The 23,937-nt window shown below is 38.0% G+C and overlaps 1 long non-coding RNA gene across 8 annotated transcripts in view; it reads right to left on the reverse strand.

Moving 5' to 3' along the window:
• LOC131767981 (uncharacterized) overlaps positions 1-23,937 on the reverse strand; it is a 392,450-nt gene that overhangs the window by 241,301 nt on the left and 127,212 nt on the right. The window contains exon 2 of one of the 8 annotated variants that reach the window (XR_010836078.1): positions 13,682-13,768. The exons of the other annotated variants lie outside the window; for them this stretch is intronic. This is a non-coding gene — a long non-coding RNA (uncharacterized lncRNA). The remainder of the gene's footprint in view (positions 1-13,681; positions 13,769-23,937) is intronic. 8 annotated transcript variants of the gene reach the window in all.

Below are 23,937 nucleotides of genomic sequence, written 5' to 3' on the forward strand. Positions count from 1 at the left end.
AGATATTAAAACTCTCAGATCATGAGAGTTGGCCAAATTTTACTTATGAAATATACATTAATAGCCAAAAAAAAAAACATTTGCAGATGAAACCCAATAGGTTATATTAAAAATATGCTCACAAACATGTGCTTTTTATCCTTTCTTGGAAAACAAGAGTGACTAAGCAGTAAGAAAAATTGATCAACAAAATTTACCCTATCAACAGATTAAGGGAGAAAAGTCATCTTACCACCTAAATATATTTTTAAAGCTCAATATCACTGATGAACATAGATGCAAAAATCCTCAACAAAATACTAGCAAACAGAATCCAACAGCACATTAAAAGGATCATACAGCATGATCAAGTGGGGTTCATCCCAGGAATGCAAGGATTCTTCAATATATGCAAATCAATCAATGTGATACACCATATTAACAAATTGAAGGATAAAAACCATATGATCATCTCAATACATGCAGAAAAAGCTTTTGACAAAATTCAACATCCATTTATGATAAAAACCCTCCAGAAAGCAGGCATAGAGGGAACTTACTTCAACATAATAAAGGCCATATATGACAAAATCACAGCCAACATCGTTCTCAATGGTGAAAAACTGAAACCTTTTCCACTAAGATCAGGAACAAGACAAGGCTGTCCACTCTCACCACTATTATTCAACATAGTTTTGGAAGCTTTAGCCACAGCAATCAGAGAAGAAAAAGAAATAAAAGGAGGGCTTCCCTGGTGGCGCAGTGGTTGAGAGTCCGCCTGCCGGTGCGGGAGACACGGGTTCGTGCCCTGGTCCGGGAGGATCCCACGTGCCGCGGAGCGGCTGGGCCCGTGAGCCATGGCCGCTGGGCCTGCGCGTCCGGAGCCTGTGCTTCGCAACGGGAGAGGCCACAACAGTGAGAGGCCCGCATACGGCAAAAAAAAAAAAAAAAAAAAAAAAAAAAAAAAAAAAAAAGAAATAAAAGGAATCCAAATTGGAAAAGAAGAAGTAAAGCTGTCACTGTTTGCAGATGACATGATACTATACATAGAGAATCCTAAAGACCAGAAAACTACTAGAGCTAATCAATGAATTTGGTTAAGTAGCAGGATACAAAATTAATGCACAGAAATCTCTGGCATTCCTATATACTAATGATGAAAAATCTGAAAGAGAAATTTAGAAACACTCCCATTTACCACTGCAACAAAAAGAATAAAATAACTAAGAATAAACCAACCTAAGGAGACAAAAGACCTGTATGCAGAAAACTATAAGACACTGATGAAAGAAATTAAAGATGATACAAATAGATGGAGAGATAGTGTTCTTGGATTGGAAGAATCAACATTGTGAAAATGACTCAACTACCCAAAGCAATCTACAGATTCAATGCAATCCCTATCAAACTACCAATGGCATTTTGCACAGAACTAGAACAAAAATTTTCACAATTTGTATGGAAACACAAAAGACCCCAAATAACCAAAGCAATCTTGAGAACGAAAAATGGAGCTGAAGGAATCAGGCTCCCAAACTTCAAACTGTACTACAAAGGTACAGTAATCAAGACAGTCTGGTACTGGCACAAAAACAGAAATATAGATCAACGGAACAGGATAGAAAGCCCAGAGATAAACCCACGCACATATGGTCACCTTATTTTTGATAAAGGAGGCAAGAATATACAGTGGAGAAAAGACAGCCCCCTCAATAAGTGGTGCTGGGAAAACTGGACAGCTACGTGTAAAAGAATGAAATTAGAACACTCCTTAACACCATACACAAAAATAAACTCAAAATGGATTAAAGACCTAAATATAAGGCCAGACACTATCAAACTCTTAGAGGAAAACATAGGCAGAACACTCTATGACATGAATCACAGCAAGATCCTTTTTGACCCAACTGCTAGAGTAATGGAAATAAAACCAAAAATAAACAAATGGGACCTAATGAAACTTAAAAGTTTTTGTACAGCAAAGGAAACCATAAACAAGATGAAAAGAAAACCTCAGAATGGGAGAAAATATTTGCTAATGAAGCAACTGACAAAGAATTAATCTCCAAAATTTAAAAGCAGCTCATGCAGCTCAATATCAAAAAAACAAACAACCCAATCCAAAAATGGGTAGAAGATCTAAATAGACTTTTCTCCAAGGAAGATATACAGATTGCCAACAGACACATGAAAGAATGCTCAACATCACTAATCATTAGAGAAATGCAAATCAAAGCTACAATGAGGTATCACCTCACACCGGTCAGCATGGCAATCATCAAAAAATCTACAAACAATAAATGCTGGAGAAGGTGTGGAGAAAAGGGAACCCTCCTGCACTGTTGGTGGGAATGTAAATTGGTACAGCCACTATGGAGAACAGTATGGAGGTGCCTTAAAAAACTAAAAATAGAACTACCATATTACCCAGCAATCTCACTACTGGGCATATACCCTGAGAAAACCATAACTCCAAAAGAGTCATGTACCAGAATATTCATTGCAGCTCTATTTACAATAGCCAGGACATGGAAGCAACCTAAGTGTCCATCAACAGATGAGTGGATAAAGAAGATGTGGCACATATATACAGTGGAATATTACTCAGCCATAAAAAGAAACAAAATTGAGTTATTTGGAGTGAGGTGGATGGACCTAGAGTCTGTCATACAGAGTGAAGTATGTCAGAAAGAGAAAAACAAATACCGTATGCTAACACATATATATGGATGTGAAGAATAAAAAATGGTTCTGAGGAACCTAGGGGCAGGACAGGAATAAAGACACAGACATAGAGAATGGACTTGAGAACACGGGGAGGAGGAAGGGTAAGCTGGGATGAAGTGAGAGAGTGGCATGGACTTATATACACTACCAAAGGTAAAATAGATAGCTAGTGGGAAGCGGCCGCATAGCACAGGGAGATCAGCTGGTTGCTCTGTGACTACCTAGAGGGATGGGATAGACAGGGTGGGAGGGAGACGCAAGAGGGAGGAGATATGGGGATATAGGTATATGTTTAGCTGATTCACTTTGTTATAAAGTGAAAACTAACACACCATTGTAAAACAATTATACTCCAATAAAGATGTTTTTTTAAAAAAGCCCAAAAGCATATGCTAAAACTCAATATTCATTTCTGGTTTTTAAAAAGCTGTTAAATTATAATTAGAACAAAACTGTCTTAACCTGAGAAAATGTATTTACAAATATCTTTATAGCAAACATTATGCTGAAAGAAGGAATTTTGAAAACATTCTCTTTAAAGTCAACCATAACAACAACAAAAAAAGACTGCATTATCACTTCTGCTATGCAGTTTTGTACTGGTAGTTCAAGTCAATTCAATAATACAGTAAAAAAGAAATAAAATAGAAAGACTGAAGTGTAAGAAATAAATCCCCCACTTTTCTTTCAGGTTGCATGATCACCTACATAGAAAACCTAAGTAAATTAGATGATCAGATTTTACAAAATGTATAAGAGCATTCAACAAGCTTGATGAATATATAAAACATGTACAAATGCTAGAATGCTGCTTGGGTCATGATCACAAATGGATGAGGTCACTGTGTGAGGGAAAAGAGCATCACCAATGGACACCCATTCGTCTGCTTCCTTTTTCCTCCGTATGCTAAGATTGATCATCTAGCTGTCCCAAAATTTAGATCTGTGCAGAGAAAACAGGAGAGATTATCACTGGCCTTCACTGTGAGCTGCATCTTCCAAAACAGCCTCATCAGAACTCAACACAAGAAGCATTGGCCGTAACCCAACTAATAAATGACATCCTGCTTCCTGTTTATTCCTTTGGGAATGCCTAAACCAAAATTTGGTTGAGGGGTGGTGGAAGTTGTTTTTTGTTTCAGGGTTTTTCGTTTTTTTCCTTTCTGTTTCATTAATGTAGTTCTAGAGCATCAAACTACCACCTTAAATGCTTATGCACACTAACTTGCTTTTGTGCATTCTCAAAATGCATTTTTGTTCATGCTGTTTCCTCAATTAGGAATGATTTCTCCCTTCCCCAATCAAAAGTTTATTCTTCATAAAAAATCTGCTCAAATGCATTCTCTTATGAAGCTTCCAGATACTTCCCAGTTAGCGTCATCCCTATGTTTATACGTGTCTGTTTCTATGTATGTTTATGCATCACTGTGGGGGGTCAAGCATTGCATACGGAAGTAGCCTAACAATATCTGTGGACTACTTTTCAGTTGATCCTAGTGTTGTCCAACAGCATTTTCTCCAATAAATGGAAATGTTATATATATCAGCATTCTCCAGAACTGAAGCCACTATCTGGATATGGCTAATAAGCACTTGAAATGTGGCTGGTATGACTGAAGAAATGAGTTTTAAATTTTATTTTAATAAATTCAAATGTAAATAGTGGAACTTGAAAAGCTTTCTGTGACAGATAATGAAAATTATGTAGACTAATATGACATACTATTTGCCCCAGCTGACAAATAACTGAAAACAAATTCCTTTCCAACTTTAGTTATCACCTTACTTGCTGCTCTTTATAGATGGTCTCTGCAGTTGGAATGGACTTCATTAAGAAGAGAAAATTTAGTGCTGGTTTTAAAGGAATAGTAACCCTTCAACAGTCAGTGTTAGAAATATTCCAGGCATGAGAAATGGGGATCACAGAAGTGTGGAGGTTTAACTGTCTTTCACTGGAAAAAATTAGTGAGGACAGATTGTGGAAGGTGTAGGCTAAGACTTGTACTTTCTCTTGAAGATTATATCCCATCTACCTACCTCTAATATCCTACTCAAGGATATAGTTCCAGTATTTTGTCTGTTTCTCTCCAGTATCATCAATTATTCCCTCTATGTTTATTTATGGATTCCCAGTACAACATAATGAAGCTGTTATTTCTCCCATCAAAAAAGGGGGGAAATAGCACTTCCTTTGGCTCCTTTTCCCCAGCAGCGTTCATCTTGTTTCACCTCGTTTATCTCTTCCATTTTTCTATGATCCAGCATTTGACTGATGTTCATCAACCGATTGGCAGTATTTGACACAATTTGTCTAGAGTGGATATTAGTATCTTTAGTCAGGATTCAGGATTCAACAACACTCAAGGAGACACAGGCTACAGGGCTTCTGGGACACCATCCTATCTTGCTTTTCCTCCTATCTATCTGGCAGCTCTCAGTCTCCGTTATAAATTGACAGTCAACTCATCCAGAGAGGTTAATAACTTATCAAAAGATCACAATTAATAATTGAAAGACCTGGACACCAAACTCCATTGTCTCTGACTTCTAAGCCAGTGCTGATTACAGTAATGTTAAATACTTTAATAGGCTGTGGGATAGAAAAGTTCCCAGAAAGCGTTATTTCCCACTTGACTGTGCCCCAGGGAAGGGAAAACACAGAGATTAGGGAAAGATTGCTTCTTAGAGATACTTGCTTCATCTAAAAACTCTCATTTCATGTACTCAGGCATTGTGTGAGATTTCTTAGATCACCAAATTAATAATAGCATGTGGTCCATCCTGGAACACAAAAACTTTACAATTATGGTCACTAGCAACTGATGTAGTCCACAGCTTCAGAAAGAAAAAGCCAGGGAGGGGATGGATTAATTTAATTCATAAAATTAAGTTAATCAGGTAAATGCACACTTGTACTATGGAATCATTATGTTCTCATGGTTGTTTCTTCCTGGGCATAAACAGACTCACAATTACCATATGACTTCCTGGGCATAAACAGACTCACAATTACCATATGAATTACCTGCACAAGAATCCAATCCTAATAACTTGTATTCGTTTAGTGTTGTTTGCTTTGCAAAATCTTTATATTTATTACCTCACTTAATGTAAGTGGAAATGGACTAAATTGATAAGAAGTACAATATTTGCAGCTTGCTTGAAAATCACTTAGAAAATTTTTAATTACTATAGTGTATTGGCTCCACACCTGTGCCCTACAACCTGCCAAATGATTGCCCTCCAGGTATACTTCAAGGTATTGATCACTAATCTGTGTAGTCTAAGAATCCCAGAGTCTGAGGACCTTATGGATGCTTTTTTTCCTATACACTGGTGAAAACTTCTAGAATTGAATATAGTGGATTATAAAACAGTGTTTCTTCTATAAAGGTAGTAGAACTCTGAAATCTTTCTCTTCTGGTACAAACCACACAAATAAGCTAGCAGTCTAGGGCATTAGGCAAAGTCCATCTGTTTAGTCAGGCATTTATCCAAAAGGAGAAAAAAGATTTTATTTTCTCTTGCATGGATTTTTTTTTTTTTAATTTAAATATACCTAGTAAAGGGAACTGAAACTGAGCCATGACGGCTATACTTGAATGTGCTGAGAATAATGCCTCTTCTCAGTATCGTATTCCTAAATCTTCTCATACTCCACCTAACCACCTTCATGGAACCAAATATTTATCTTTGTCACTAGGGATTGAAATTAATATGTTCACATTATTTCTCTCTTAAGATTTTACAGTGAAGGGGCAAGTTTTCTGTTAGATCCTCTAGCTCTGCACTCATAGTTACCTGTTCAACAAACGCCTTCCCCACTGCACTGTAAGCTCCAAGAGCGCCAGGGCTGATCCCCCACTGTGCACTGGCATCCAGAATGGTACCTCGACAAATAACAATTTCTTTTTGCACCACAAGTTTGCTCATTACTCAATACTGAATGTACAGTTAAGTCAATCCTTCTGTCAAAAACATTCTAAATGTGTAGATAAATACTCAGGAAATGCCACAACTTAGATTCTTCAGATTTCCAATTCTGATTTCCTGACTGATATAAAGATGGAGTGCAAAGCAGCGTATCACAATACCAAGCCTCACTCGTGACTTGAAAAGTCTGAATGCATGATGTGTCATGTGATCCGACCATGATGGCAAATGAGGATGGATTCACCTTAAATGGAGAGCAGTATTTACCTACAATAACACGCAGGGCATGGGCAGTATTTTTTCGAAGTAAAGTTGTTATAAATTTGAAACAATAACAATGTCAGTCATCACTAGATGCCAACCAAAAAATCAGAGGGCACAAAACCTCTAATACAGCAACATGGTGTGTACAACTGAGGCAGATAAACTCTACTTGTACTGAAAGCTCACCCCCATCTCTGCACAGGGAAACTGAAAATACAGGAAGGAATGGAGGGAAAGCGAAAGGAAGGAAGAAAGAGAGAAAAGGAGGGTGGGAAGGAGGAAGATAAAGAAGGAGGAAGATAGGGAGGGAGGGAGGCCACTTAAAACAAATTTACCTTAGATTCTTCTTGCATTAACTAGAACATAATGACTAATGTATTTCACAAAAGAATGCACTTTTTGCCAACACAAATGCTTAGCTGACAATAACATGTAGAATTAGCTCAGACCTATCTTGTAAATACAATAATATTCAGTTATAGCCAAAGGGCAAATCTGAAGGATTCGGGAACTGTTGTCCAGCAGTTCATTAGCCTGAGAGACCTAAATGGCTCTTGGGCAGGAACCTACCCTCAGGCTAAAGAAGAGCAGCAATTTCATATACAGCATCTAACTAATATTCAGATGTGTCCTCAGCCCCAGAGCCCATAAACTTGCCCCAAGTCTACTATAAATGGCTGCGACTAAACTAAAGTCACTTTAGAACAGCTTCTGAGTTCCTTCCAGCGGCAGCTTTGGAATCACAAATAATGGAAGCTACAGTTTTGGCAACAGCAAGAGGCACATTTGCAGAAGTTTTCCAGAACCATCTCCACCATCATGGTACCAACACTAGAGCAGGAGACTGCTCTTGAATATTCTGAGACACCACCTACAGGATTCTCTGGAGGGGAACTGAAGGTTCTACAAGAGTAGGGAGAGGTGAAATCAGAGAAACACTGATTCTCTAATTGTACACCTCTTAACCCTTAACCTGTGTGATCTGGTGAAAAACAAAATGCACATACTCTTGAAACAAATAAACAATTTTAAAGTTTCCAAAAGGCCAATACAAAAATATTCTTATTTATATGTTAAATGTTTCTGGTTTTCATCTTCTGAGTCAGTGCCAAGAGCAAATCATGCACATATCACAAAGGACTATAAAATGAACCACAAATAAGACTTGTCAGACAGCAAGTGGTTCAGCTATGGACTAGCTTCACACATTACCTCTCTAACATACACAGCAGCTGCACTGCAAAGAGCATGTTCTGACTGAAATCTTAAATAAGTGGAAAATGATGAAATCACAACTAGGATTAACTCAATAAACAGTCTCAGTGTTCAGTATATAAAAAAAAAAAAAAACACTGGTAAACTCTTTATATCATGAATGACCAAGACTTTCATATAATTTTTTGAATGGACTAAATACCTGATAAAAGGATAATGGAGTTGAAGAGCTGATCTTCCTATATTGGATCTCTGAATTGCTCAAATTCACTCTCCAAGTTTGTGCAGACCATACATTAGTAACTTCAGAAAACTCAGAATTCAACTAATCTCATGCAGACACAGCATACTAGAAGGCCCCAACAAATGTTTTAAAAGTCTAATTGTTTCTTTTAAGCCTTTTTCCATTGACTTCAGTAAGTTAAGTAACATTACCAGAATCTGGCTTTGAAATTAGACAGATTTTAGCTTGGTTTCCAGTTCTACCAATTACTAACTGTAGTCCTTAGAAAAGTTATCAGCCTCTTTGAGCAAGTTGACTGACCTTGTAATGATGACTGCTAATGCCCCACAGAGTTTTATAAAGGAAATAATGTGTGTATCACACCTAGCACAGTACCTGGTACACACATAACTGGTAGACATTACTGTTACTTCGACTGATGCTATTACATTGAGTACTTTTACTGTTGCTATTACTTAATACCACTACTACTACGACTATTACTATGACTATTACTACTACTACTAAGGGACAAAGGATGAGCACTGGAAACTCTGGATGTGAGAGCCATAAGTAGAGTTCATTTGTTTTCAACTCTAGAAGTCCAAGAATAAAAGTGATGACTGTAAAATTTCTGGATATTAAATCATCCCTAATAAATTTTTCTCTATAGAGAGGATTATGGAATTTAACATTAGCTTGGCATGCTTGCAGAATAATTAATTAAAACACAGAGGGAATCCCCTCTCTTTAGCCATCTTATACTTTGGAAAGCCCACCCAAAATATGCTGGAATACAAGAACAGCTTCAAATAACAGTGGATATCTTTTTAGGATTTTAAGTATCTAGTAATTGGCAATTAGAAATGACAAAATAAACTAAACATATCAATGTTATTTTTTTAAGCAGAGGGCCTATTGAGGAAGCCCACAGAATGTTGCAGATACTTAGGTTTGTACCAAGGAGACCGCTAGTGACATGCAAGACAAGGTCTCTAATGTCAAGGAACTTACAACATATTATTACAGATAAAGCAAGGGTAACAACCCAAATCATCACAGCTTCTAAAGGCCACTGGTTAGCTAAAGATGTGATCAGTGAAGAGTGAAACAGTCTCATAACATTTCATGAAAGTGGTCAGAGATGCTTGAATTGAGCCCTGAGACAGGTAGCAGAGAGCAAAAGTAAGAGTTTTCAGGCAAGAGCTTTATCATAAACCAAGTCATGGAAAAAAGACTGAGGTTTATATATTTGCAGGAACACTGGGATCACTGGTTTGCAAAGCATTTTGCCAACTGGTGAGACCTAAAATTGTATATAAATCAGCAAGCTGGTAACTTGAGAAAATCTGTTTAGGGCAAATTAGTCTATATCAAAATGCCACATGATTTGTGGATGGTAAAGACTGCAGACAAGACAAATTTGTAAGAGGCCGTAATAATCCATAAAGACTGTAATCACGAGGACAGAGGGTTTGGGCGGGGTGATTACAGAGGAATAAAAGGGAAGAAGCAATATGAGAAAGAGTCTAAGGGAAGATGGGCAGGACCGTTAACTGACTGGATATGGGGATATGTGCCTAACGAGGAAAAAAAGTGAGTCCAAGGTTAAGCCTGGATGCTTGAAGAGAACCATGAGATCCAACAGAAATGGAATCCAGGAGTACCGAGACTAGGCCAAGAAGAGGGGAGCCAGATAAAAATCATACCAGATGGGGTGAGATAAGAGTGTGCCTGTGAGGCAGAGCTGTACATTTGGGCACCACCAGCCTTGAGGCATGTGGGACCTGTCAGAGAAGAAGGCATCCAGAGAGTTGGAGGACAAGGACTTGATCTTGGAGATGTTCAAAACCAGAAGACAATACGTGACAGGAGCCAATGGTGAGGGGACTTTAGGAAGTAGGGGAAGTGTCTTTAAGAGTTTCTCAGAAACCATCGCTATGAAACAATCTCTACATGTCTTCTGAATTACATATATGATGATAATGGTAAGTTGGGATTTAAGCAAAAAAATTTTATAAGGTGTCCCTATGTTCCAGACACAGTCTAGGCAATGGGGACAGAGAGAAAGCCAATGAACTGGAAATGAGGACCTCAGTCTCTGCCTCCTACCCATTCACAGTCACTGGTGCTCAACGACCACGCAGCCTCACTCAGTTCCAGACAGAATCCAGACCAATGCAATTAGGATCAGGAAGGCAAGACCCAGAATCAACCTTGCTACAGGAAAGTGGATACCTGATATTTCAAAGCTGGTACCTAGATATATCCACAGTCAGTGCTTTCCCCCCCGTCTCCAAAGTTTATCCCCATTTTATACTTTGATCGTAACCAAAACTGTTCCCCCTGAGGGCAATGCAACTTGGATTACTCCTGAACTTCTCCGAACTCAACCTCGCAAGAAAGGAGTCATCACCACTAAATCAGGCCCATCCTCTTCTAGATTCCTGAACTTCCCTACATATAGCCACTCAGAGGAATTTTTAATGGATACTATTTTAAGAGGGATCTGAGAGTGGTAAAATTATGCTAAAATGTCTCCAATTTCACATATACCTCAAGAAAAATATTCACTTAACAATCTCAAAACAATCTTCACTCTTTCAATGAAAAGGGTAGCCTCAGCTTTAACTTTCTAATGGAAAGCTGAGCAAGGCAGAAGGTCTGTCCACCTCTAGGGAAGCCCCCAGACACCGGAGTCAGTGAACCCCCAGCAAGATAGCCCTACTAGAATTACATTTGTCCTCCAGCAGTGGTTTATTTCTGTTTATCAGGGCCTACAGTCTTCTGCCCCTTAGTAGTAAATGCTCTCTTTTGGTTCCGTGCACTCTTTTACAAAACTGAAATTGGAAAAGAAATGTATAAGAAGACATCCAAAAAGAAAAAAGAAAACTTAAATAGTCCCAGAGCATCAAAAACAAAACAAGAAAAATTCTTTGCCTAGATGTAGTCAGGATTTAGCCTTGCATTAAGAGCCACGATATTCCCTCAAGCTGCAAATCAGAATGCAAAATTCAAATTCCATTTACTTAATCAGTAGCTTATAATATTACAACAGCAATGAATCGAGTTTCCAAAGACTAAGGAAGATATAACGGCAGTGACTTATAGTTACAGTTTTGTCTACAAATCATTGATTTATTCACTAAGTGGGTTTCTTTCTTCTGATTTTTAGACCTAGTCTGGATTCACAAGAGATTCAGTTCAATAAATATTTGTGCAGTACTAGATACGTGAAGATGAAAAAGGCTCCACAGCCCTAACCTCCAGGAGTTCTAATTATGAGGTCGGTTCAAAATCGTAACTAATCAGGGACCAAGGCTGGCAGGAACTGAGACTGAAACGGCAGAGAGGAATGTCGGGGTCAAGGATGTCAACTTTATTCTGCGTGCTTGGAGGAAGGGGTAGACGCTGAACTATTTTAAGCTGGAGCGTAATGCGAACCAATCTGCATTTTAGACAGATCGCTATGGTGATGAGGGGCTGGAGGGAGGCCAGTTGGGAGCAGGGAGAATGAGAGGGCCCAGAACTGCAGCCGCAGCAGTGGCAAAACAAAAACAGGGCTGCTCGGAGAGACAGACGATGAGTAGAATCTGAGTGGATCTGGGTTGAAAGGAAAGAGAGGAATCTATCTCCTCTGAGAGTTCTGTCATGCTACCCACCACATTCCCAACACTGAGAGTCCTGTAGGGGGGAGGCAAATATCTTGCTGCTATATATTCTGAGTCCTAATGGCCGCAAGTGTTCTTCAAAGTGAGCTGGGATGATCCAGTCTGATTTTCATGTTTGTTATTGCTGAATTTATTCTCACTTTTTCGTCACCATGCCTGATGCAATGGAAATGACACAAAGCTAGGGAAGTCTGGTGGTCTTGGGATTTTAATAATGAGCAATGCGACCTTGGGCAAATCACTTATCTTCTCTAAATCCCATATTGTCTATAGTTGGGGATTACCTCAGCTCTAAATAAAATCCCTTCTAGACACATCTCTTATTCATGCCAAGTAATTCTGTTCTAGTCTATCCACCAGTTACTAGTATACAAAGAAAAATACTGATTAATCCCCAAAGCGGTTCAGATAGGTTATATACTAAGAGACTTCTTGAAAAGGAAAATCCCTGAAGCACAACAAAGAAAAAAACCATAGACTTCTCTGAATTAAAACAAAGACATCAAGAAAGCAAGACAAGTCAATGGGATTTGATTGCTGGAAAAGTGCTGATCGTGAATTAGATATCTAAATTCTTTAAGAAAATCACCCAATGAGTTTAACTGTCTGGGACTGAAAACTAAGAAGAGGTGTGTGCCACTCCGGAACCAGTAAACCTCTGTCCCCTAGTTGCTGAGTTCACTTCTAATTCTCACAGGCCATCTTGCAAATGGATTATTTTTTAATGAAATAAAAAATTGCTGTTTATTTTTTCCGTTGTTTTTGTTGTTGTTGTTTTTGTCTAGTAGCCTTCCCTCCCTATGAGAACAACATCTCCCCATTCTTTCGAGGACCTGCCTCATCAGCCACTCTAGGTTCATGGTCTGGAAGCCTCTCTCTCACTGTAATCTTGACTCCTTTGTTACAGCAATTTGACAGTTCTTTGGGTTTCTGACCTAACCTGACCACTGCTCTTCTTTAATATTTTGTCCTGTGGAACCGAGAGGTAGAATCCTTTCCTTCCTGATGCTAAAACTGGAAAGATACAGCCTTCAAGCTGTCAGTGGGAGAAGATGTTCTGCTGAGAAAAAAAAAAAAAGGGATGAGAGATGGAAAGCAAAAGTGTTCAAACGTCAGTTCTTAAGACCCCTGAAATTGCTCCTTGCCTTGTCAAAATTTCTTCTTTTGATTCTTAAGCCTAGATTTCCTGCCAAAACTAGTTCAAGTTGGATTTCTATATCTTGCGACCAAAGAGGTCTTGACTGACGTAGTAATTTTCACCATAAGGAAGAAAATATGGAAAGGAATGGTTTAGATCACGTAATGATCATGACTGGAAAAATAATTTAAGTGCTCAAATACTAGTGGCATATTAGTGATATCATCTTTAAGTATGCTGAACAATTATATATATCCTCTTTACAGTACTTGCTGAGCCAAACAAACACGAAAGTGGTCCTTGCCAATATGATTTATAAGGTTTTGGTTTTGTTGTTATTGTTGTCACCAAAATGCAAAAAGGTTTGAGTCACTTGCAAGAACTTTGTGAATTTCCTTTTTAGATGCTGTTGATCTTCAGTAAAATAGGTAGGAAAGAAAAATCCATGAGATGTGTAAAGCTGGATGCCCACACAGATTATAGCCTCACAGGACATTGTTAGGGACAATGTGGCACAGGACATGTACCTACCCATCAATGAAGGCCATCTGGACCATGCCAAGGGAAAGCAATAGAGCTACACTGAAATGGCTGGTCTGTCCATCATTCAAGTTGATTCTGGGAACAAAAGAAATTAAAATCATCTTCCACCTAAGGAAAAAATAGGTTCAAACAGCTGGGAAAAAAAGATAAGGGGAATAAAAATGAAAATAACTACAAATCACTTTTCATGAGAGTCACTTGCTAAACTTGAACAGCTGGGCCTTAAAAGGCTTGGGACATATTCAACAAACGAGTTTTAAATTCATTACATTCTCACTTCTGCTCTGTGGTAAACCAGTTTGACAAAGATCATCTTCACAAATTGTTTTATTATCAGATCAAGCATGTAAATTGGGGGAAAGTGAGTTCCCAAGAAGATAGGAAAGATAAAAGAAAAACTGTCTTAAGAAAAGTGGAAAAACAGATTCACGGATAAAGAACTTTAAAGCAAGATTCTTAATATTTTTGTTCCATAGATCCCTTTGGCAATTTTGTGAATCTTATGGGCCTCTTCTCTGTCTCAATAAAGAGTACCACCATTTCCCAAGTCAAATATTCAGAATCCCTTATTTCCCTTAACCACAAACTCAAAAATAAGCTGTCAACAAATTCTGTTAGCTCTACCTGCCCCCCTCCAACGCTTTCACCCTAGTCAAACTTACCTGATCTAAGTTACTGCAAAGTCCTACTAACTATACTGCATCTACCCAACCCCGGTCCCATACTCCAATCTATATATGGCAGAAAAAAACTATTCTTTAAAACTTCTGATCATGTTAGCTCACTCCCTGCATAAAACACCTCAATGACTTCACAGTTTAATTTGAATAAAACCAAAATACCTTACTATGGTCTACAAGACCCTACATGATCTGAACTCTGAACCAATGATATAATAAAGAAGGCTAACATTTGTTGAGGACCTACATATCCCAGGCCCTGATCTAATTGTTTTTTATGTCTTGTTTTACATCTTTCAGTAATTCCATGAGTTGTGTATTCTTATTTACACCTACTTTAAAGACTTACTTTAAGAACTCAAGACACAGATAAGTTAAGTAATTTGTGCAAAGCCAAATAAATAATAAATGCCAGGTCTGTTATTTAAACTGAGGCACTAGAGGCTAGGTTCAAAAAAAGAGTCCTGAGTCTGGATTCTTAAACACTATACCATTTCACTTCTCACCTCCTCCCCTTCCCCTGCCTCTCCTAACACTGTGCTCCAACCCTGCGTCTTTCTGTTCTTTGAATATACTGAGCTAATTCCCACACTCAAGGATTTGCATATGCTGTTCCCTTCTCTGGAATATTCTTCCCTCAGATCTCCATGTGGTTGACTCTTCATTACTCAGGACTCAGCTTATTATAGGTACTGTTAGTGGCTTATCCAAATCTAGCCCCTCTTTTGTCCCTAATTAATTAGTTGTTTAACCTTCTTTGGTCATTCTTATACTTAAGAAAAATGACCCAAACTCAAGTTCCAGGGGCTGAATCTTAATTTTAAAAAAAGCTAAGTCTTAGGCTCTAGGCCAGTCATAGGAATTGCATTTCCTACGCAGGTGACACAATTTTGGCCAATAAGATGTAATGTGTAGTCTGCTGGGAACAGAGAGCTTCTTGCTGATAAAAAATATACTTAAGGGAAGAAACTGTCCCTTTTTACTTAAAGACTTTGCCTAAGGTGTGTGAGGATGGAATGCCTAGAAGTGATGCAACCATCTTGCAAGCAAGGCAGTAGGTATAGTCCATATACTGAGATAGACAGGCATGTAAGAACTGATGTTCTCTTACACCCATTGGCCTCTGATTAACTAACCCTAGAACCCTGCTACCTGAAGACATCTTTTTTATGTAAGATAACAATGTCTTCTATTCTTTAAACTATTTCATGTTCAGTTTTTTTGTCACTCATAGCTGAAAGCATTCTGGTTGATCCACAGTTAGTCACCTCTCCAGAGAGGACTTCCCAGACCATTTTACAAAAGTTATTCTCCCCCAGTCACTCTCTATCACATTCCCATGTTTATTTTTCTTCATAGTACCTATCATCTGAAAGTAGCTTCTTTATCTACCATTTGCCTTCTTCCCTCAACTGTAAATTCCCCAAGAAAAAGAACTACCTCCACTTTTTGTCCATTGCTAAATCTCTATTTCACAGAATATCGTCACACTCTTCCTCTTAAAATCTATGTGACTTCAGGAAAATGTGTTAATATCTCTGTGCCTTAGTTGGATTATAAAGATCGAATTCATTAATTCATGGAAAGTGCTTTAAAAAGGGCCTGACACATAGTTAATGCTCAATAGTTTAGTTACTATTATTGCTATCTTATATAGGCACTAAATAAATATTAGTTGAATGAATAAGAATATAAAAAACTGAGTCACAAAGATGTGATGTATCCACCCTCTCACTTGGAACATGATGATAGGAAGGACTTGTCTTTCTCAAAAGAAACAGATTTTTAAGAGGAGAAGTGGAGTAGGGCTAAAGGTCAAGAACATTAACCTCTGCATAGAAATCTTCATTTCCTGAAGAGAGAACACTGAGTAGCAATGAAAATAATGGTGGCCATTTTGGGAGCACCCATCATGGTGCAGGAATTAGATGTGAATAAGACAGGTGAGGTTCCTGTCCTTATCAGCAGTGAAAGAGACTTCAACCATCCATGAATAGACCACACATTTTATTTGGCTAAAAGCCATCTATGTAACAGGTGCTTGAATATCATTAATAAAATTTAATCTCTAAAGCAACAAGGGAACAATGGGAGGAAATGACCACTTCGGACCTAGTTCTGACAACAAGAATTGATTGGTAAAGTCAAAGTAATGTGAACTTTAAAAGAAAGTGACCATGTTATCCTGAATTTTATTTTTTCCAAGGACAGCATGAATTGTACACTCCATGTGAATGTCTTCAAAATGTTTAGAGAAAAGATATGCATTATTCATGGCATGAGACTCCTAAAGAGATTATGACTCAAAAGTGTTATGATGTTCTCAAAAATGCAATTTTGAGTGCAATTGAAAATGATAAAATAAGGAGAAAAGTAGAAAGAAAACTTAAAAAAATGTAGCTACAGATATTTTTAAAAGAAAAAAGTACAATTGAAAAGTATCCATATCTATCTTACTCTCCATCTTGGTAAATGCATTGCCAACGTAGCAAATAGTCAAAAAGTATTGTCAAATGAATGAAAAAATGAACATTGAATATGAGAGTGGTAGGGCCAGACAGATTCATATCAGAAAGATTAAGGTCTCAAATGAGATGAGATTTGAGAAAAAAATTAAAATACCAAAGTAACTTATGGTTTTGTTTGGAACAAGAGAAGGCCATAAGTTTGAGCTAATGATATAATAATGATACATTTTTCAACCTCCAAAACTCAGACTAAACACTATTAGGAAGAAATTGAACCCCAAAAAGACTTTCTTGGTCAACACCTAAATGAATGTATATCTCCTGATAATGATGAATTTCAAACCACATTATGAAAATAATTTGCAATTGAGATCTCTGGGTACTAAGAGCAGTATTAGAAGATTAGGACTAGATGAAAGAGCCAAAATAGTGAATTCCAAAATTTGAAGAGAGGTGAGCTGTGGCTGATTCCTGGTGCATTCTGAGTGACTGATCAAAAAAGCAAATACTACCACATTTCCTCCTTGGATACCACTATTAACCTTATAGACCACTCTCAATCTGGTAGATCATCTGGGCTTACACAAGAAGGTTTATATTGCTCATGATTTGATCAGAATGTTTTTCAGACAGTCTGGAATAATACGGTTTGGATACTAGTTTAATTTGGTGAATTTGTCACTGGCTACATTGATGTACCCTTATATCCTAGCAGTCAGTTGACTCCGCTGGTCACCTCAGCCAATGACTATAACACCATTCCCCCCACCTACATCTTATATCTCTGTCCTGGTTTATTTTTCTCTCCCAAACACTTACCACTCTTTAAGGTACTTTATATTATTTATCTCATATATTTTCTGTCTTCTCCACTTAAATTTAAGTTCCCTGAGGATATGTATTTTAATCCATTGTATTCACTGCTTTATGCTCATTATCAAGCAGAGTGCCCTGACTTTCAGTGAATATTTTCTTACCTGAATGAATAAGTGAATGACCCTTGAAATATCGTGTCTTAAGTATAAAAATGAAGAAGGATATAGGCCCACTGAGTATTTTTGAGGGGGGCGTCAACTGAAGAACTTCCAAGCATGTCGCACAAAGAATAGAAAAATAAAATGAATATTTTTAGCCTAGGGGAGAGGAGACAGGAAGGAGTGGGAAGAGGAGGATGGAAGTTGGTTTGACATGGTAGAAAGCTTCAAGTATCTCAGGACTCTATTATGAAAAGGGATTATCCTATTCTGTTTCTATTTCTAAATGCTCAACTTGTATAAATAAATGATTGTTACAGGCAGATTTCAACTCTATTTTACATAGTCCAAGCTTTCCATTGATGTCCCAGTTGCCACTGAGGGAGCACATTTCTCCTTCTTGAAGGTTTGAAATGAATGAAAAATTCATGGGGATGATGGTCAGACTAGAGAATCTTAATATTGTGCCAGATTATGATATGTTTATTCTGTGAATGAAATCATACAGCTTCCTTTTACTGAATGTATCATTTGGACAAATGGACACAGAGAATCTATTTACAAATAAGCATAGGAATTAAACTCAATAGTTTGCAACCTGATTTAGTAACCTTTCCAGCTTTCCGAATCAGTTGAAAAAGTTTTAAGACCTATAAATGCTCCACTATATGAAAAAAATTCCCAATTTCTCTCTTAATTTTTTGATGCTAATCTTCCATGCCCCCTCTTTCCTCTCCTTTTTTCTCACCATACACACACACACACACACACACACACACACTCAAATTTTAATCACTATAAAGATTACTGACTCATATTTCTAGAATTCCCTCAATCTTTTCCCAGATTTAACTTAAAAACAGAGGCTAAATGGTGCTGCTGGAACATCTCCTCTTGATATACAAAAAAAATTTTGCAGATTTGAAAAAGAGTAGTACCCTAACTTGCTTTCAAAAGCTGAAATACCATGCTACCACCCTTTCTGTCAATAGGAAAAGACCCACATGTGTCTTGAAGTTAACTCTGTATCTCAAGGGAGGAGACCACGAGGATTCTTTACATCTTCCCACAGGACCAAGTATAATGCCTCAATTAAGTAACTGGTACTCAAAATAAATGTTGACTGTCAAATACATAGTTTTCTGAAAAACTGGAAGAAGGTGCTTTAGAAGAATTTGCCTCTATCCTAGCTTCCTCACTTTTGAAGGTTCCAAAGGACTTTTATAAAGGGACATAAAAGATAATTTAAATAAACCAATATATTAATAATCATGCTTCGAATGGATCTCATAGGATTAGAACTGTCCTACTTCATTTAGATTGCTTTTAATAGATGTGACTTTTCTAATTTTCTTGATTACAGTTCCATAGGTAACACATTCATCAGCTGTAGTCATCTTTTTCCGTTCAGATCTCGATAAAATTGGATTAATTCCCATTCCACATCCTATTGAAAGTTTAATGCAAGCCTTAAGAAGAAGGTAAGGTGGGGAATGTGTGTTTGGGATGAGGAGGGTAGGTTCTCATGCTACCTTCAAACTCATCCGCCTCCAAACTCTTACTTCTGCTAGATTAGCTCAGTGTATGGTTCATCTCACAGTCTCCACAAACTGCCAAGTTCTACACAATACCTTCCATGTGAGTAACTCAGCCCCTTTATCTCCACCAAAAAGCAAGAAGGAAACAAACAAAAAAAGGTGTTCAGATATCCTTTTATGTAAAGCAGACTTCACAAAAGCTTTTAGAACAGAGGGAGTTTATATCATGAGAACACACACACACACACACACACACACACACACCTCAAAACTGAGTATTAGACATCTCTCTTCTTCAATGTCCCTTTCCACTAAGTGGGTCCCAGCTCCTAAAAAGTTCTACAGGTCTCCCCTCTTTGTTTTCCATCACCTACAAATTCCTTCTTATTTCTTAAACAGAGCAGTATGGCAATGTTAACATTTATTAGAAATTCAGCAAAAAGTATTAATCATCTTTGATATTTCCTTTTCTTGCGTCCCCTATAACTAAATTGTCCCCAATTCTATTTTTGGTCTTCAGACATCATTCCAAATGAACTTCTTTTCTTTCCTTCTATCTGTTCTCTAGTCCAAATCCACAAAGCTACCACAGCTTTCTATCTGCCCTCCTACATTTTACTACCTGACCAAACACATGAAAATATATTTGCTCATATTCCACTCTTACTTTAAAATGTGCTGGCAATTCCTAACTTCCCACCCAAGGTTTAAAAGGCCTCTTATACCTAGACCAGCTCTGTATTTTTCCAAGTCAATTTCCTAACACAGACCTCACAACTCACACAAAGCATCACCACTGCCCATAACATCTTGCTTTCATTCTTGACTATTCACATTCTATGGCAATTCCCTATATCTCCTTTGTTTACTCAAATCCTACCCATGTCTGAAGATCCCCCTCCCAATCCCATTCCCATTTTACAGATTTCAAGCCTAAACATCCTTCTCACTTTATCATACAACTGTTCAGACAGCAACACACAGTTAAGAACCCAACTTTTCAAGTATTTTTGTTTATTTTCTTGTATGTTTGTTTCCTAAATTTGACTTTAATTCATAGGAATAGGGACGACTCTATTTTATGTGTTATTGTGTCCTATCACAGAGTCAAGGCTAAGTCTGGACATACAAAAATGATTTTGGTTTATTGAACCAGATAACAGCTAAGAGCTTAGGCTGGGAATGGCCACCACTTACTCGTTGTGAGCTATCAAGGCAAATTTTAAAATTTCTCTAGGGTTATGTTTGTAAATGTGAGTGATGGGGTCACCATGAAGATTAAATGATATAAGGCATATAAAGCATTGAGCATAATGTCTTTGGCATTTTAGCCTGACCATTTTTAAGGATCAAGTGGAAAGAGCATTTGAGGTCATCTACTCCAACACCTCCATTTCACAAATAAGAATATTAAGTTCCAGAGAGATTAATTAAACTGAAAGACTAGATCCTTCTAGGAGAAACAGCTGGTGACTTTCCCGAGCTACTTATTGGCTTGGGGTTGACAAACGACCCAAACTCCTGACTCTTAGCCCATTGCTCTTTCTGCAACATTCCAGTGCCACCAGAAGTAATTTGGAAGTTGAGAAACCTTCATGTGATTGACAAAAATTCTACAGCAGAGGTTGTACTTGGTGTATTATGAAAGATTCTAGAGAATGGCTTTTAATATGGCTTTAGGTCATTCTGAAAACAAATTATTTTAAAAATCAATAAAGAATTAAGAGATGTTATCTGTGATTCTAAACAGTAAGAGGACAAGATTGAATCACTTTTCTCTCTTAGAATAAAACAAAATGGATTTTAATATTTATCCTCTCAATGTTCTTATACCTACAAAATACCATCATAAGTTTTTAAAAGTATGTGTGTTCATGCTCTAACAAACCAACACAAGTGTGTGCACATGTGCTTGTTGAGTGGGGAAGAGAAATCTACATCACCTGTTGGATTGGTTTCTACACTGACATCCTGACTCTTGATAACCCCAGAACTGAAGAGGCTCCACAAAGAAGACTGGGTAAATCCAGGCAGAATGTCAAGTAGAGGAGCTCCCTACAGCTCACCTCTTATCTAGAAGAATTTCAGAGACAGTGGGTGATTTCAAGAGGCTATCAGGGGGCCATTTCTCCTATGGCACAATCTGTAATGGTTAAGTCACAACAGTCAGTGCATGGTGGGGGTTTGCTGTCTACATCCAGCTGTATCACCCATGTCATCTTGGGTCAGTCCTCTTTCTCCCCACCTACACACATGCCTCCTCACACACACATATACATGCACATACCTAGAAACCTTAGGGATATCCACTCCACCAGTAGAAACTTCATACAAGTTGCTAGAGCAGTCTCACTGGGAGACTGACTCACTTCTTGGGAATTCCAGAGGATTAGAAACAAAACAAAGCCTGTATCTTCTATGCTCAGACCTACAAGGAAATTTTAGAAACTAACCAGCATTTACCAAATATTTTCTATGTTCCGTCTACTCCTCTAGGGAATCTAGCATGGACAAGAATGTTTACTTCTGTCATATTAACAACTCTATGTCCATCTGCTACCATAGGACCCAGTAGATGCTCAAAAAATACTTGGCAAATGAATTCCAAATGAACTTGTCCAAAGTCCCACAGTGAATGGCAAAACCAGAAATCAAACTAAGATAGGACTGACTCCAAAGAACATACTCTTAAGCCACTAAATTATACTATCTTAAATCCTACACTATATGTTCCATGGGAGTCTATAACCTTCTTGTTAGGGACTGAATATTTGTGGCCCCCACCCAAAGAAATATATTGTAACCCTAACCTCCCAGTTGGCTGTATTTGGAGATGGGGCCTCCAAGCATTTAATTAAGGTTAAATGAGCTCAGAAGGATGGGGCCCTGATGCAATGGGATTAGTGTCCTTAAAGAAAAGATCTCAGACAGCTCTCTCTCCCTGCCTGCATGCATGCACTGAGGAAAGGCCACATGAGGACATAGCAAGAAAGCAACCATCTGAAAGTCAGAAAGAGAAGCTTCACCAGAAACCAGATCAGCTGAAACCTTGATCTTGGACTTCTAGCTTCTAGAACTGTGAGAAAATAAATTTGTTGTTTAACCATCAAGTCTGTAGCATTTTGTTTTACCAACCTGAGTGGACTTCTGATACCAAAAATTCTCCAGCTCTAAGCTTTATGTGACTCTTATGTCCTGATTTATTCTTGTGCACAACAGGGTATATGCCACAAGGAAAACAAATGTATGTCATATGAAAAATATAGGAAACAAAAGACCATCCCCCATATTAATACATAACTGTGTGCAGAACCCCAGCATATTCAAAGAAAAGAAAACTATGTTTTTTTCTGTCAAGCTCTACTCACACCGCCTCTCACCTCCCACCCCAGCTGAAACTTTAAATGGGAAGGAGAGGCGGGCAGATTGTAACAAAATATTCCATGTTATTATACATTCAAAATAGTTATTAAAAACGTATTGATGGAGGAACGATTCATAATTTGGGTGAGAGTAAGCTAAATATCAAAGTAGCAAAATCTTTTTACCCCAAGCACTCTTCTTGATTTCTACTTTTTTACATAGCAGACAGCAGAATCTACAAAGAAATATTTATAGCCACAGAGCAGAGTGTGGAGTTGAACCAGAGCCCAGAGCCCTGTGACAATCCTACAGGCTCCCTCTCTGGAACTTAGGAACCTTGGACAGCTCCAGAATCCACCCAGGACTTCTGAGCAGTACCCACAGCCGCTCTAACGGCCAGAGTAGGAAAACATGATGAGGTCAGATTCCTCTGAGAGCCTTTCAGAATGGCCTCCACTTCAGTAAAAATATTTGAAGGTCATATATAATAATTTGGCACTCCTGTGGAAAGATTGTTTGTGGTCTGCTGGTGTGAGCCATTGCACAGCTTGTTCCATGGATATTAGACTCCAAATTATTCACCACAATGTCCCCAACGCCTTATTTACAGTAGAAACTCAGTAAATTATACTTTCCTGCATCAATAACACAATACTAATTAGACAAACGTAGACAATAAATCTGTACTTGCCTAGAAAACTTTCTTAGTATTGAAGAACATGACGGTCTGAAATTAGGATCTAACTGAAATGTTTCATCAGGCAGACCTAGTTTTGCTATTAAAAAAAAGCTACCTCCCACATATATCTGAAACTTATTTATTCCTCCCCCAAATTTCTGGCTGGCCATAATAGAGTCATCACTGTAACAGAGAATGGATCTTGTTCAAAGACATCCTCCTGAAGCGTATTCACTAAATGGTCATAAGACTGTGGAATGTTAAAGATGCAGAGTGATAGATAATCATTCAGTTCAACTCTTTCATTTCAGAGATGAGAAAACTGAAGTCCAGAGAGTTCAAATGATTTACCAAAAGTCACCCAGGTAAGTGCATCCTGTTTTTCCAATAATTTCCTACTTTCATACAACTCCATCTCTGCCTGCCTCCTCTCTCTTCTCTGGCCTTAGCCCTTGTTTCATTATAGCCCCAGTTGTACACTACAAAGGAGGTGACATACCCAGCCAGCTATCTTCCTGTGAGCAGATTCTCACCGGAAAACT

The sequence above is a fragment of the Kogia breviceps genome, chromosome 13, assembly GCF_026419965.1.
Source record: "Kogia breviceps isolate mKogBre1 chromosome 13, mKogBre1 haplotype 1, whole genome shotgun sequence".
Classification (NCBI taxonomy): domain Eukaryota; kingdom Metazoa; phylum Chordata; class Mammalia; order Artiodactyla; family Physeteridae; genus Kogia; species Kogia breviceps.